The sequence below is a fragment of the Cygnus atratus genome, chromosome 1 (genome assembly GCF_013377495.2).
Source record: "Cygnus atratus isolate AKBS03 ecotype Queensland, Australia chromosome 1, CAtr_DNAZoo_HiC_assembly, whole genome shotgun sequence".
Classification (NCBI taxonomy): Eukaryota; Metazoa; Chordata; class Aves; order Anseriformes; family Anatidae; genus Cygnus; species Cygnus atratus.
Genome location: NC_066362.1, coordinates 170,362,926 through 170,376,496, shown reverse-complemented (window position 1 = coordinate 170,376,496; position 13,571 = coordinate 170,362,926).

The window sequence follows — 13,571 nt, the reverse complement described above, 5'->3', positions numbered from 1 at the left end:
ACCCCTGGAGGTATTTAAGGGACATATGGATGTGCCACTGAGGACCATGGTTTAGTAATGGGTCTCAATAGGTCAGGTTGACAGTTGTATTTGATGATTTTGAAGGTCTTTTCAACCTAAATGATTCTATGGACACTTCCTTGACCTGTTGGCTACACCTTGCCTAGTGCAGCCCAGGATACTATTAGCCTTCTTTATAGCAATGGAATAATGCTGACTCATGCTCAAATTGGTGTCTATCAGGACTCACAAGTCTTTTTCTGCCAATTTGCCTTCCAGGTGCCTGGGATTGTTCCTCTTCAGATGCAGGACTTTGCAAGTCTCCTTGTTGTATTTCTAGAGGTTCACGTAATCCCATATCTCCAGTCTTTTGAGGTCCCTCTGAATGACAAAACATCCCTCTGGTTCCTTTGAAATATGATATATTAACAAAATTGCATATTCAATAAAAAAATGCCTCTGGATTTTGCATGAGGATTTGATATCTTTGTAACTCAGTTATTCAAATTCATGTTAGCAAAAGTCTAAAAGCTGTTCATTCATTTGATTATTAAACAGTCTTTCTGAAATCAAAATATACTCCTCCAAGACTGTTTTTATGTAGATGTGGTATTGGAAACTCCTGATATTCAGGCAGAAAAGATGCTCATGGTGCTGAAATAATTTTTTAAATTAAATATATGTGCAAAAATAATGCAAAACATTGCAAGTGTAAAAAAATAACATTATGAATTTAAATTATTAATAATGATTATAATTAATGAAAATTAATGAAATGAATGAATTAATGAAAATTAATGAAAATATTAATAATACAATTTGTCAACATGTTAAGCACCAAAATTTCATTTTTTTAAATATATTTTAAAATAAGTTTTTTTTTTTTTCATATAAATCACAAATATATGTTTCAGTGAGAAAAGATAAAGAAGTTTCACACTATTCTGAGTCTGCTCAGGCTTCTGAAAGGCACTTTGAACTAAATGAAGCTCGGTCAATGTCTCACATGATTAAAAGAATAAGCATAGTCATTAACAAACCTGACTAATGGACTAGAGTGTTCTAAAACTCCCAGATGCCATCATGATGAAATGAATCCATTTCCTTATTAATTTCCCTGCATAGATCTTAACCAGAGAACCAGGAATCTGTTATTACTTCGGAACTTCTTGGTCTGTGTAGTTGTCATGGCTGTAGAGTGATAATGCTTCTCCTTTGACTAGAAGTCTTGTCTTTTGTATTCTCTCTCTAATATAAAATGTTACCTCTGTTTCTTATTTCATAAGTTAAGATGTAAACTTGACTTTGATTGTTGTTGCTGCAGGTTAATCCTGCTACTTCAGTTAGGAGTTACTGAATAATGCATGTCCTGCCTCCATCCAAATTCAAAGAACAAATAACAAAAGATAAGAGGAAGATACACTCTACCTAGATGCACTCTTCTTTCTTGACCCATTAAAGGATATTGCTGTTTGTCTAGAACATGATCTGACAGTCCTGTTCATAAGGTTCTGTAGAATATAGTTCAGTCTATGTAGTTTCTGCTATGCAAACTCAATTTCCAAAATATGTTCCTGGTTTAAATATTTTAGCTAATAGATTAGCATATTCATATATATAAATATATATAAAATATCCTAGAATAAATATCTGACCTGAGGCCAGAATCTGTTAGTTCTTATATAAGAAAGTATGACTTATCAAACCAACAGCAACATTAAATAAGGAAAAAGACTACTTAAACATCATGAGTTCATTATCCTTGAAGTGAAACTGTATTTTCAGGAGCAAAGACTGGAAAGTATTTTCCCATTTACCTAATCTATTCTCCTACTACATAAAGTCAGAAATTGATCTGCAAAAATTTACAGATCATAATCTAAATTTGTTTGGGCTTTCTCACCTTGTGTCTATGATTGCACCCTCACCACATGAATAGTTAAAGATACACTTTAATTTATTCATAGCCTGTATTTGCCATCTAATATATTTATAGATAGAAATCAAATCTTTGTTCATTGCTAAAGTAGTAGTAGTTCCCAAAATAGCATACTATGTTCTAACACACGATGTTTGTAGTAATGACTCTTTCCCTTCATTCCATTACCCAAAGAACTGGGTAGTTATTTAATAGAAGTTGGAAAACCCATGAATGAAAAAAGACTCTACCTAGGCTGTCTTGTGACTCGGATTTGGAAGGTAAATGTTCATGTCTGTATCATCTATATATTGACTTAATTTCTAATGACTGTTCTACTCTTGAATTAGAAAATCACATATACAGCTGAACAGAGTGACAGAAGACAGGATATATTTTCAGAAATCTATGTTACGTTGTGGTTCATTTTCATTGTGGTCAAAATAATCTGTTAATGGGATGACAGTTCATGAGTTTGTTAGTGGCAAATATAAGTGTGAAACTCTGTTAGTAATCTGGGCTGGAAGTAGCAGAAAAGATGATAACTAAAATGTTTACAAACTTTCAACAATATCATAAAATGATAGCTGATTATTTTCTTCTAAATGAAATTAAGACCTTAATTAAAAGCTATCTTAATAAGATAGCTTTTGTAGGTGACAGGTAACTGGTTTGTTTCCAAGTCCTTTTGTTATTGGTTGCAATTCATTGAAATTACACAATATACAAGAAAAGTGAGAAAGAACTATCTTTAAAAGAAATTTAAATTTTCAAAACCTTTCCTTTTCATCTACTGCCTAGCATCGGGGGAGGAAAGAGTCAATAGCAGCTGCATAAAAATCAGCAAAAAAAATACACAAGTATTATGCACATCTACAGAACTGGACAATGTGTAGTGACAATGTCAAAAAATTCACCAACTCAGTTGCAAGACTAATCAGGAAAGATCCACAAAATAAATATTCCCCTGTATACCTTACCTGAGAGATGTTATTAGATAATATTATTAGATCTTGTTTAACCATTTTTTGGGAAGCCCAAGGCTAGGGTTTTAAGTTAGTGCGTCTCTCTATTTTACAAAAGACTGGAACATTCCATGAAATGCTGGAGATATAATTTTAAAATCTCACCTCTGCTGGTGATACTAGAGAACACAATTTCTACATTTAAGAACATAGCAAACCCTTGACTATTTACTAATTTAGGAAAAAATTTTCTCTAAAGAATTTCCACTTCACACACAGTAATTAAATACAGATGAGTCCAGAGTAAGATCCAAACTGGTGGGGAGAAATATTCCAGTGAATATATGTAATTATTGTCTATTGGGGGGGGAGGGGGGGGGGGAGTCACATGACATGCATTGGAAATGTTTATTTATTGACTAGTTCAAATGTGATGTCTAAAACCTACTCATAAAAATTTGAATCAAGTTGGATTTCATTCTGATGTTCCCAATTTCTACATCTTCTGAAAGGCTTATTTTGCTGCTTACAAGAACATCTCATGAAAGGGCTTTTGTCACAACAAAATTGGAGAAGATAGTGTTCCCAACATATTTTTCTATTAATTTGAACATTGTCAGGAATTGATCTAAAGAAAATCATGCTAAATGAAACATGACTTGAAAGCCTACTGCTTAAGTCACTCTGATTGAAGAATCTTTATTCATTCAATGTGTCCTGTTTTATTCTAGAATGGAGGTACAAGGCTGTTTTATTTTTAACCATAAGAGTCTCCTAGGAGGAGGCAGATGTATCCTGTCTCCTTAGCTCATGCGGTTGAATTTGAATAAAAAGAACAGGTTTTATCAATTTCTAGCATCTTTATATGCTACTTTTCAGTCCAGACATTCTAAGTAGATGAATTTGCCTCCAACCTGCCACCATCATTACTCTGTAGTCCACTGTCTTTTGAATAATGGTGCCCAAAGAAATTAACTGGCTTTGCTATACTACAACATAACACTTTGGGTGTTTCAGAATGTTGAGTTCTCAGAACTGGGGATCTTGGATTTACTAAGTGAGCAACACTGAAAATTCAGCTGAAAGTAAAGTAGAAAATTTTAATTCTGAATATGAAAATAGTAATAAACCATTTGATTTGGCCTCTCAGTCTCTCAAAGAGGCAGGCTTTGACTAAATATTTTCTAGTATCCTAAAAAATCATTACTGTTCTACTCAGATTCCCCCGTCTGCCCCCACCCCACTCCCGGTGAACAATTTCCTAAGTTCTTTACTTATTCCATGCATATAAAGGTTAATAATAATTTAATAGTAATGAATGTAATTTGCAGAGCACTTTGCAACTTCTGCCACATTTGATTTTAAGTCAAAGCATACTAGAAAGAGAAAAAGAATCATAGAATCATAGAATTATAGAATATCCTGAGCTGGAACATACTCACAAGGATCCTTGAGTCCAACTCCTGGCTCTACACAGGAATACCTGAAAATGAAATCATATGTCTGAGAGTGTTAGTAATACCACACAGATAAATAGAAATTATATCTTCAAAATTCAATAGCTAAACATGTAAAGATATATATTTTGCAAATATATACATTGCAAATCTGAACATGAAGACATTGGAAGTCTTTGGCACTACAAATTCTTTAGTTGTAGACTACTTATAGTGAAGACATAACTGCAATTTATCTCTATAATATACAATAATTCCCATGTTTTAAACTCCTCAAAAACATTTCTAGAGAGAAAAAAAAAATGCTATTGATCTCAAATCAACTGTGGAAAGTACCGAATAAAAATCTTATTATTAACTGTGTCATGATTTTCAAAAGACAAGGGTATCAAATATTTTATCTTCTGTTTTACACTTGTAAAAATCTATCTCAGTTTCATATTTATCATTTGATGGCTTTTGTATGGTTTTATGAAATGACTTATTGATTTCTAAAAAGGGACCAAAATGCATGCCACATACATACAAATCCATCACAGTCCACAGGGATATTGGTGATCTTCTTGGAAAATGTGGACTGTTCATGAAATCTTGATGATTGAAGATGAACGAACAAAGAAGTCTAACTTTTGTTTAGTGAGGTTTTTGTTTCAGTTTAACTGAATGGATGTTAAAAAAGCAAAAAAAAAAAAAAAAAAAAGGAGAGAGAGAGAGGGGTGCATAACCCACAAATGTTATGTAAAGACAAGATAATATATTATATATATATTATATATATATATATATGAAACATACTGCCTCAAATAAACAAATATTGACAAATGAAGAAAGGAGAAATAATTCAGAGGATCTGCTACAAAATCAAAATGTTTCTCGCTCCTGTTTAGGTTCCTATCTTCACAGTTTAATAACTGGATCTCAGCTATATTAACTATAAGATACTAGGCTGTTTGCTTGTCCCCCTCAGTTAATAACACAATAGTACGATAATAAAAATAAAAAAGAAAAAGATGATTCTTCTGTTGAAACGAGTCTTTCCCACACATACAAAAATGCTTATGTCTAGCTAATTTTTAAGTGCCTTGGAATTTATAATTTCTTTGAGAGTCATGTGAAGAATCTTATATAAAATGACATTACTGTTAATAGTAATTAAATTTACAAATTCCCTGTTCCTATTGATGAGAAATATAATTCTAATAAATGAAAACATATATGAATAGAAGAGTAAAAAATATCTTTTAATGTTAAGGGAGTCACCTCCAGGTTAAAATGAAGTGGATAAAAACATTTTGCTTTGTTGTTGTACATAAACATCTTATTATGAGGTCTTAAATATATTTTATCTTCTCCTGCATAATTCCTGAAAAGGAAATTCTAACTCATGGTCTGAATTTCTTCACCTATTTGTCTATGGTCTGTTGCTGAAAGTCTTTTTGAAGTAATATTCTGTCATAGGTATTAGAAAAGATTTCATGGCTCTTCCATAGGGTTGCTACTACCATACCTGTATGCAGCAGTTATGCATTGTCACATGGCAAGAGAATATATCGGTTTGGTTCTAAGCTTAATACACAACACAGCAGATTATAGAGAAGGAACAAATATTGTTCGTGCTGTCACATCTGGAAGATTTAATGCGGTTTTAGTTATCTCAAAAGTGTAAAATCAGAGAAGGTTATGATTTCAGAAAAAAAAAAAAATAATTACAAAGATGACTGAGATTTTGGAGAGAGGGGTAGCCAAGAATATGGAAGATAAAAGCAAACAAACAAACAAACAAAAACAGATTAATAAGAATATAATCAGTGGGATATGAAAACATCCAGTATTACTCAAAATTAGGTTCTCATAGGAGAAAAAATCCCATGGTTCTGGACCACAGTGTCATACATTCTCATAATATAAAATATAGGAACATTTTGAGTGACAGAACAGGTTAGAGATTGTTTCCAATGTACGTTATCAATTAAGTCATGCTAGGTATTTGGGGAAAGAAAACTATCTGTAAAGACATGACCTATACCAAGGTATTTTTGTCAGGGCCATTTGTCAGAGAAATCTGTTTTAGCAACTCACAAAGATGTACAATTCTGATAGGTATTGGCAAAGTTGCTGGAGACCATTTATCTCACAGAATCTCTCCTCTCCTAATGTTATATTGTATCAAAGATTTATTAAACAAACAAACAAAAACTCATAAGTACTATAAAAACATTGGATAGTATCAGGAACAAAAGGATTAAATGAAGACTCCACAGCCTCTGTAAGCAACCTGTTGCAGTGTTTGACCGCTCTCATAATATAAATATATATATAAGTACATAAATAATCTTGGGTTCAGATGCAAATTCATGTTTTTTAATTTGTGCCATTACCTCCTGCCCTGTCATTGAGAATGGCTGAGAAAAGTCTAGGTCCCTCTTCTTCACTGCTTCTTATCTGGTATTTTTACACACTGATAAGACACACACTCCTGAGCCTTCTCTGTTACAGGCTGAAGAGTCCCAGCTCTATCAGAGGATAGTTTTCTTATGTATCAGGGGATATATACCTTTTATCATATGAAAAAGGCTCCACACCTTCAGGGAACTTCCCTCAAAGTCCAAGCCCTGTGCTGGATTTGCTGCAGTACGTGTATTTCTGACTTGTACTAGGGAGTCCAGGACTGGACACAGTATTGTAGATGTGGCTCACCAGCGCTGAGTAAAGAGGAGTGATCACTCCCTTCAGCCTGCTAGCAACACAGTCCAGGAGGCTGTTGGTCTTCTATGTCACAAGATGCATTACTGGTTCACAGGCTGTCCACCTTGACAGCCAGATTGATTTGTGCATAGTTATTTTCCAGTTGATCATCCTATAATATGTGTACTGCTGTGTGGGGTTATTCCTCCCCAGGGACTGGATTTGGAATTTCTCCTTGCTGAAGTTCATGAGACTCCTCTCTGCCCAGTTCTGCAGAATATCAAGGTCCTTCTAAATGGCAGCACACCCACCTGGTATATCAGACCCATCCTACCAGCTCCAGGTGGGGGTTATTCCATTAAATATCATTTAGACCTAGTAGTTCAGTTAGTTATCAATCCACTTCATAATCCACTTATGCATATTCCATCAGTTGGTCAACAGGAGTGCTCTGGTGTCAAAAACTTTATTGAAGTCAAGTTAAGCATAATTTCCTCATCATAAATCCATGTTCTCTAGTAGTTCTCTGAATCTTGCTTATCCTCTACTTGAACATAGAAATGATGTTTTTTCTCTTCCATCCTTGGAACCATGACCTCACCTGATCACCATGACCTTTCAAACATGAGAGAGTAGCCTTGCAATGACATCGGCCATCTGCCTCAGGATTCATGGATGTAATGCATCTAGCTCCATGAATTTGCATATGTCTAGACATTTTCAGGTACTTCCTAATGTCGTCTTCCCCGCCAAGGGTACATCTTCTTTGCTCCAGATTTTCCTTCTTTTCAAAGGGTCTTGTGATCCCTTAAATCTGGCCTTCTCAGCAAAGACTAAGGTTAAGAACATATTTGGAGTTTTGGCCTTTTCCATGTCCTTTTTCACCATTCAGCAGTGGGGCTATGTTTTCCCTAGTCTTCCTTTTGCTGTTCACGTAGAAAAATAATGACAATGAAATTTTTAATTTTTTTTTTTTCAGGTTCTGTACCCTGTGAAATTAAATAGTAAAGTTAACATCTATGAACAAACATTTTTCTAAAATAGCAAATCAGTAATAAGAAACAACACATAAAAAAAAAAAAAAAAGTGATAAAGTACATAAACTTCATTGTTTAAAGTCCATGAATAATCTGCACCAACAAGATTTAGGAACATGAAGAGGTAAATTACTGGCAATGAAAGTAGTGTCTTCTACCTCTGCTTCCTACTTTTTTCAACCCTCAAAATATAATAAAAAATAATTGAAATTTATGTGACAGAGATAAGTGTGAAAAAAAAGATCTTGCAAAAAAAAATTAGTTTCATCTTCAAATAAGTGCAGTAATACAACAGTTTGAGGTGGGTGTTTAATAGTTAAAAGTATCCCTGATTGTCTTACTACTATTTCACAGATATCTTCTTCACGGTGAGGGTGATGGATCATTGGAACAGGCTGCCCAGGGAGGTTGTGGAGTCTCCTTCTCTGGAGATATTCAAGACCTGCCTGGATGCCTATCTTGGCAACCTGCTCTAGGGAACCTCCTTTGGCAGGGGGGTTGGACCTGATTATCTCGAGGCCCCTTCCAACCCCTACAATTCTGTGATTCTGAGATTCTGTGATCTATGGCATCATATAGATATAAGTTTAAAGCTTATAAAAAGTAAAAATAATTACATGAATTAAAATTACTTTCTCTTCCCTTATTTTAAATATATTTTGTGTTGCAGTTGGCTTGAGTTGGGCCTGGCTGACAATAATGTCAGCACATGAAATTCAATTAACTCTATAAGATAAGGGACTACTTTAGTTACAAAATCAGAGGAGTAGCTTGATCATAAACAACCTGTTAATCACAGTGGAAGTCGCCAACTATCAAGAAACTTCCCAACAAAAGGTGTAAATGGAGCAAAAGATAGGTGAAAAATTGACTCCATAAGAGAATAATTCTGGATGAAGGTCAAAGATCAATGAGAAAAAATGGAAAAGTATTAAGAACACCTATGAGCTAGAGACCTGAGATGAGGTGTTAAGTGAACTGATCAAAGAACAATGGAAAGCCAACACAGCTGAGGAAGAAAGCTGCAGGAAAACCTTTCCTTCAAGGGAGCATTACCAGTGACTGCTTAGTAAGATGTATGAAATTGTATACTGTGATAAGGGTGACTCACTTCTGCCCAAGAGGAGGAAGAGCATGTAGTGATCCTGACAGAAAGACAGCTGTGCATCAAGGAATTAGTGATCCACAGGTAACCTGAGTAGATACAGTTAACCTGAATAGACACAGGCCTGTGTGTTGCTGCCCTGTGCTGCATGTATAGTGTGGTCTTTGCGCTGTGTGGTGCTGCACAGATCCCGTAGCCACAGGATAAGCGCAGCCAGCTCAGCGTAAATGGGGAGTTTGCAGGAATATATATATATATATATATATGTATATTTCTGTTGAATTACTTCTAAAGAACTTGAAACATGAGGCGATCGGCTCCGGGGCAGGCGCGTTCTGCAGCGGAGTGGGGGATCGGGACAGGCAGGGCTTTTTTTCTGGCATCGAGGCCACTCGAGGGAGCCGCCAGGACCCGGCAGCCCTCGCGAGGGAGGATGACAAGGCGTAGGCGGAGCCAGCAGCGCCCCCTCCCCGGCTGTTCAAAAGCAGCCCCTAGGGAGCGCAAGCGACCATGAGCGCGGCGACCAGGGCGGGCAAACAGGGCGTGGCGTGTCAGAAGGGCGGGGCGCGGCAGTTTGCGCGGCAGTTCGCGCAGGCAAGGCGAGCAGGGAGGGCGGAGAGGGCAGAGTTTCCCCCCGCCCATAAGAACAACACCTTTAACGGCTGTCGACCGCTAAGTAGGCTGCAATGGTCTACACTAGGCAGAGCGCTCTCTCTAGAAAGTGTGTAACCACCCAGACTGACCGCCTGCTCAACAATGCGGCAGTTCAGGTCTCTGGGTGCAGGGAGTGTCTGAGCCCGTTGCTGCCATCTGAGGGAGGCAGAGGCGCCGTGTGTGTGAGGTGCGAGCAGGTGGATGACCTGGTCCGCCTGGTGGCAGAACTCAAAGAGGAGGTGGATAGGTTGAGGGCTATCAGGGAGTGTGAGCGGGAGATAGACTGGTGGAACGACTCCCTGCAGGGCTTGAAGGAGAGGTACCGGGGTAAGACACCCCAAATGGGGGTGGACCCCCTGCCCTGTCGCTGTCGGGCAGAGGGAGGTGACCTAGGAGTTGAGGAGGAATGGAGACAGGTCCCTGCTCGACCTCGCAGGCAACGCCCCCCCCCCACTGGCCCCACCTTCCCAGGTGCCCTTACATAACAGATTTGAGGCCCTGGAGCTTGAGAGACCGGTGGGTGAGGACGAGGTAGAAAGTCTACCCAGGAGGATGCCTAGGGCGAGGAAGCCGACTCCACGCCTCAAGACTGCCTCCACCAAGAAAGACAGAAGGGTGATCATTGTAGGTGACTCCCTTCTCAGGGGAACAGAGGGCCCTATTTGTCGACCTGACCCTACCCGTAGGGAACTCTGCTGCCTCCCTGGGGCCAGGGTCAGGGATGTTGCCAGAAAGCTTACCAACCTGGTTCGCCCCTCTGACTAATACCCTCTTTTGATAGTCCAGGCTGGCAGTGATAATACTGAAGAGAGAAGCCTGAAGGCTATCAAATGGGACTTTAGGGGACTGGGACGTTGTTGTGGTTTAGCCCAGCTGGCAGCTAAACACCACACAGCCGTTCGCTCACCCTCCCCCCTCCCTCTCCGGGATGGGGGAGAGAAACGGGAAAGTGAAGCCTGTGAGTTGAGATAAAGACAGTTTATTAAGACAGGAAAAATAATAACAATAATAATAATAATAATAATAATAATAATAATAATGTGTACGAAACAAGTGACACACAATGCAATTGCTCACCACCCGTTGACCGATGCCCAGCCTATCCCCGAGCAGCTGCCCCCCCTCCACCCCGGCTAGCCACCCCTATATATTGTTCAGCATGACATCAGATGGTATGGAATACCCCTTTGGCCAGTTTGGGTCAGCTGTCCTGGGTCTGTCCCCTGCCAGCTCCTGCTGCATCCCTAGCCTGCTCGCTAGCAGGACAGAGCGAGAAGCTGAAAAGTCCTTGGCTTGGTGTAAGCATTGCTCTACAACAATTAAAACATCAGCATGTTATCAGCGCTCTTCTCATCCTAATCCAAAACATAGCACCCTACCAGCTACTAGGAGGAAAATTAACTCTGTCCTAACTGAAACCAGGACAGACGTTTAGTGGATGGAGCGGGAGTACAGGTGGTGTTTTTGTCCATCCCTGCAGTGGCAGGGAGGGGTACCGAGGCGACACGGAAAGCCCACCTGATTAACACGTGGCTCAGAGGCTGGTGCCAACACAGAAATTTTGGGTTTTTTGACCATGGGGCGCTTTACTCGGCACCCGGCCTGGTGACCGCAGACGGGTCCCTATCTCTAAGGGGAAAACGGATCCTAGCCCAGGACCTAGCAGGGCTCGTTGAGAGGGCTTTAAACTAGGAAAGAAGGGGGATGGGGCTGAAATTAGGCTTGTTGGAGCTGTACCAGGGGGAACAATGGGAAAGCTGGGGAAGAAGGCAATGGCCCAGCTGAAGTGCATCTACACTAATGCACGCAGCATGGGTAACAAACAAGAGGAGCTGGAAGCCATCGTGCAGCAGGCAGGCTATGACTTGGTTGCCATCACGGAAACGTGGTGGGACCACTCTCATGACTGGAGTGCTGCAATGCCTGACTATAGGCTCTTCAGAAGAGACAGGCAGCACAGAAGGGGTGGTGGTGTGGCTCTCTATATTAGAGAGTGTTTTGATGTTGTGGAACTTGAGGCTGGGACTGATAAGGTTGAGTCTCTGTGGGTTAGGATCAGTGGGAATGCCAACAAGGCAAGCATCCTGGTAGGGGTCTGTTATAGACCGCCGAACCAGGATGAGGAGACAGATGAGGAGTTCTACAGGCAGCTGGCAGAAGCCGCGAAATCATCAGCGCTTGTTCTCGTGGGGGACTTCAACTTCCCAGACATATCCTGGAAGCACAACACAGCCGAGAAAAAGCAGTCTAGGAGGTTTCTGGAGAGCGTGGAAGATAGCTTCCTGATGCAGCTGGTTAGTGAGCCTACCAGGGGAGGTGCCCCGCTAGACCTTCTGTTCACAGACAGTGACGGACTGGTGGGAGATGTGGTGGTCAAGAGCTGTCTTGGGCAGAGTGACCACAAAATGGTTCAGTTCTCTATTCTTGGCGAAGTCAGGAAGGGGACCAGTAAAACCGCTGTCTTGGACTTCCGGAGGGCTGACTTTGAGCTGTTCAGGACACTGGTTGGCAGAGTCCCTTGGGAGGTGGTTCTGAAGGGCAGAGGAGTCCAGGAAGGCTGGGCACTCTTCAAGAAGGAAATCTTAATGGCTCAGGAACGATCTGTCCCCATGTGCCCAAAGACGAGCCGGCGCGGAAGAAGACTGGCCTGGCTAAACAGAGAGTTGTGGCTCGAGCTCAGGAGAAAAAGGAGGGTTTATAATCTTTGGAAAAGAGGGTGGGCTACTCAAGAGGACTATAAGGATGTTGTGAGGCTGTACAGAGACAAAATTAGAAAGGCCAAAGCTCATCTGGAGCTCAATCTGGCTACTGCCGTTAAAGATAACAAAAAAAGTTTTTACAAATACATCAACACAAAAAGGACGACTAAGGAGAATCTCCATCCTTTACTGGATGCGGGGGGAAGCTTAGTTACAAAAGATGAGGAAAAGGCTGAGGTACTCAATGCCTTCTTTACCTCAGTCTTTAGTGGCAAGACCAGTTTTCTCTGGATACCCGGCACCCTGAGCTGGTGGAAGGGGATGGGGAGCAGGATGTGGCCCTCACTATCCACAAGGAAATGGTTGGCGACCTGCTACAGCACTTGGATGTACGCAAGTCGATGGGGCCGGATGGGATCCACCCAAGGGTACTGAGAGAACTGGCGGAGGAGCTGGCCAAGCCACTTTCCATTATTTATTGGCAGTCCTGGCTATCAGGGGAGGTCCCAGTCGACTGGCGGCTAGCAAATGTGACGCCCATCTACAAGAAGGGCCGGAGGGTAGACCCGGGGAACTATAGGCCTGTTAGTTTCACCTCAGTGCCAGGGAAGCTCATGGAGGAGATTATCTTGAGTGTCGTCAAGCGGCACTTACAGGGCAAGCAGGCAATCAGGCCCAGTCAGCATGGGTTTATGAAAGGTAGGTCCTGCTTGACGAACCTGATCTCCTTCTATGACCAAGTGACGCGCTTGGTGGATGAGGGGAAGGCTGTGGATGTGGTCTACCTTGACTTCAGTAAGGCTTTTGACACTGTTTCCCACAATGTTCTCCTCAAGAAACTGGCTGCTCGTGGCTTGGACTGGCGTACGCTTTATTGGGTTAAAAACTGGCTGGATGGCTGGGCCCAAAGAGTTGTGGTGAATGGAGTCAAATCCAGTTGGAGGCCAGTCACTAGTGGAGTCCCCCAGGGCTCAGTGCTGGGGCCGGTCCTCTTTAATATCTTTATCGATGATCTGGATGAGGGCGTCCAGTGCACCCTCAGTAAGTTTGC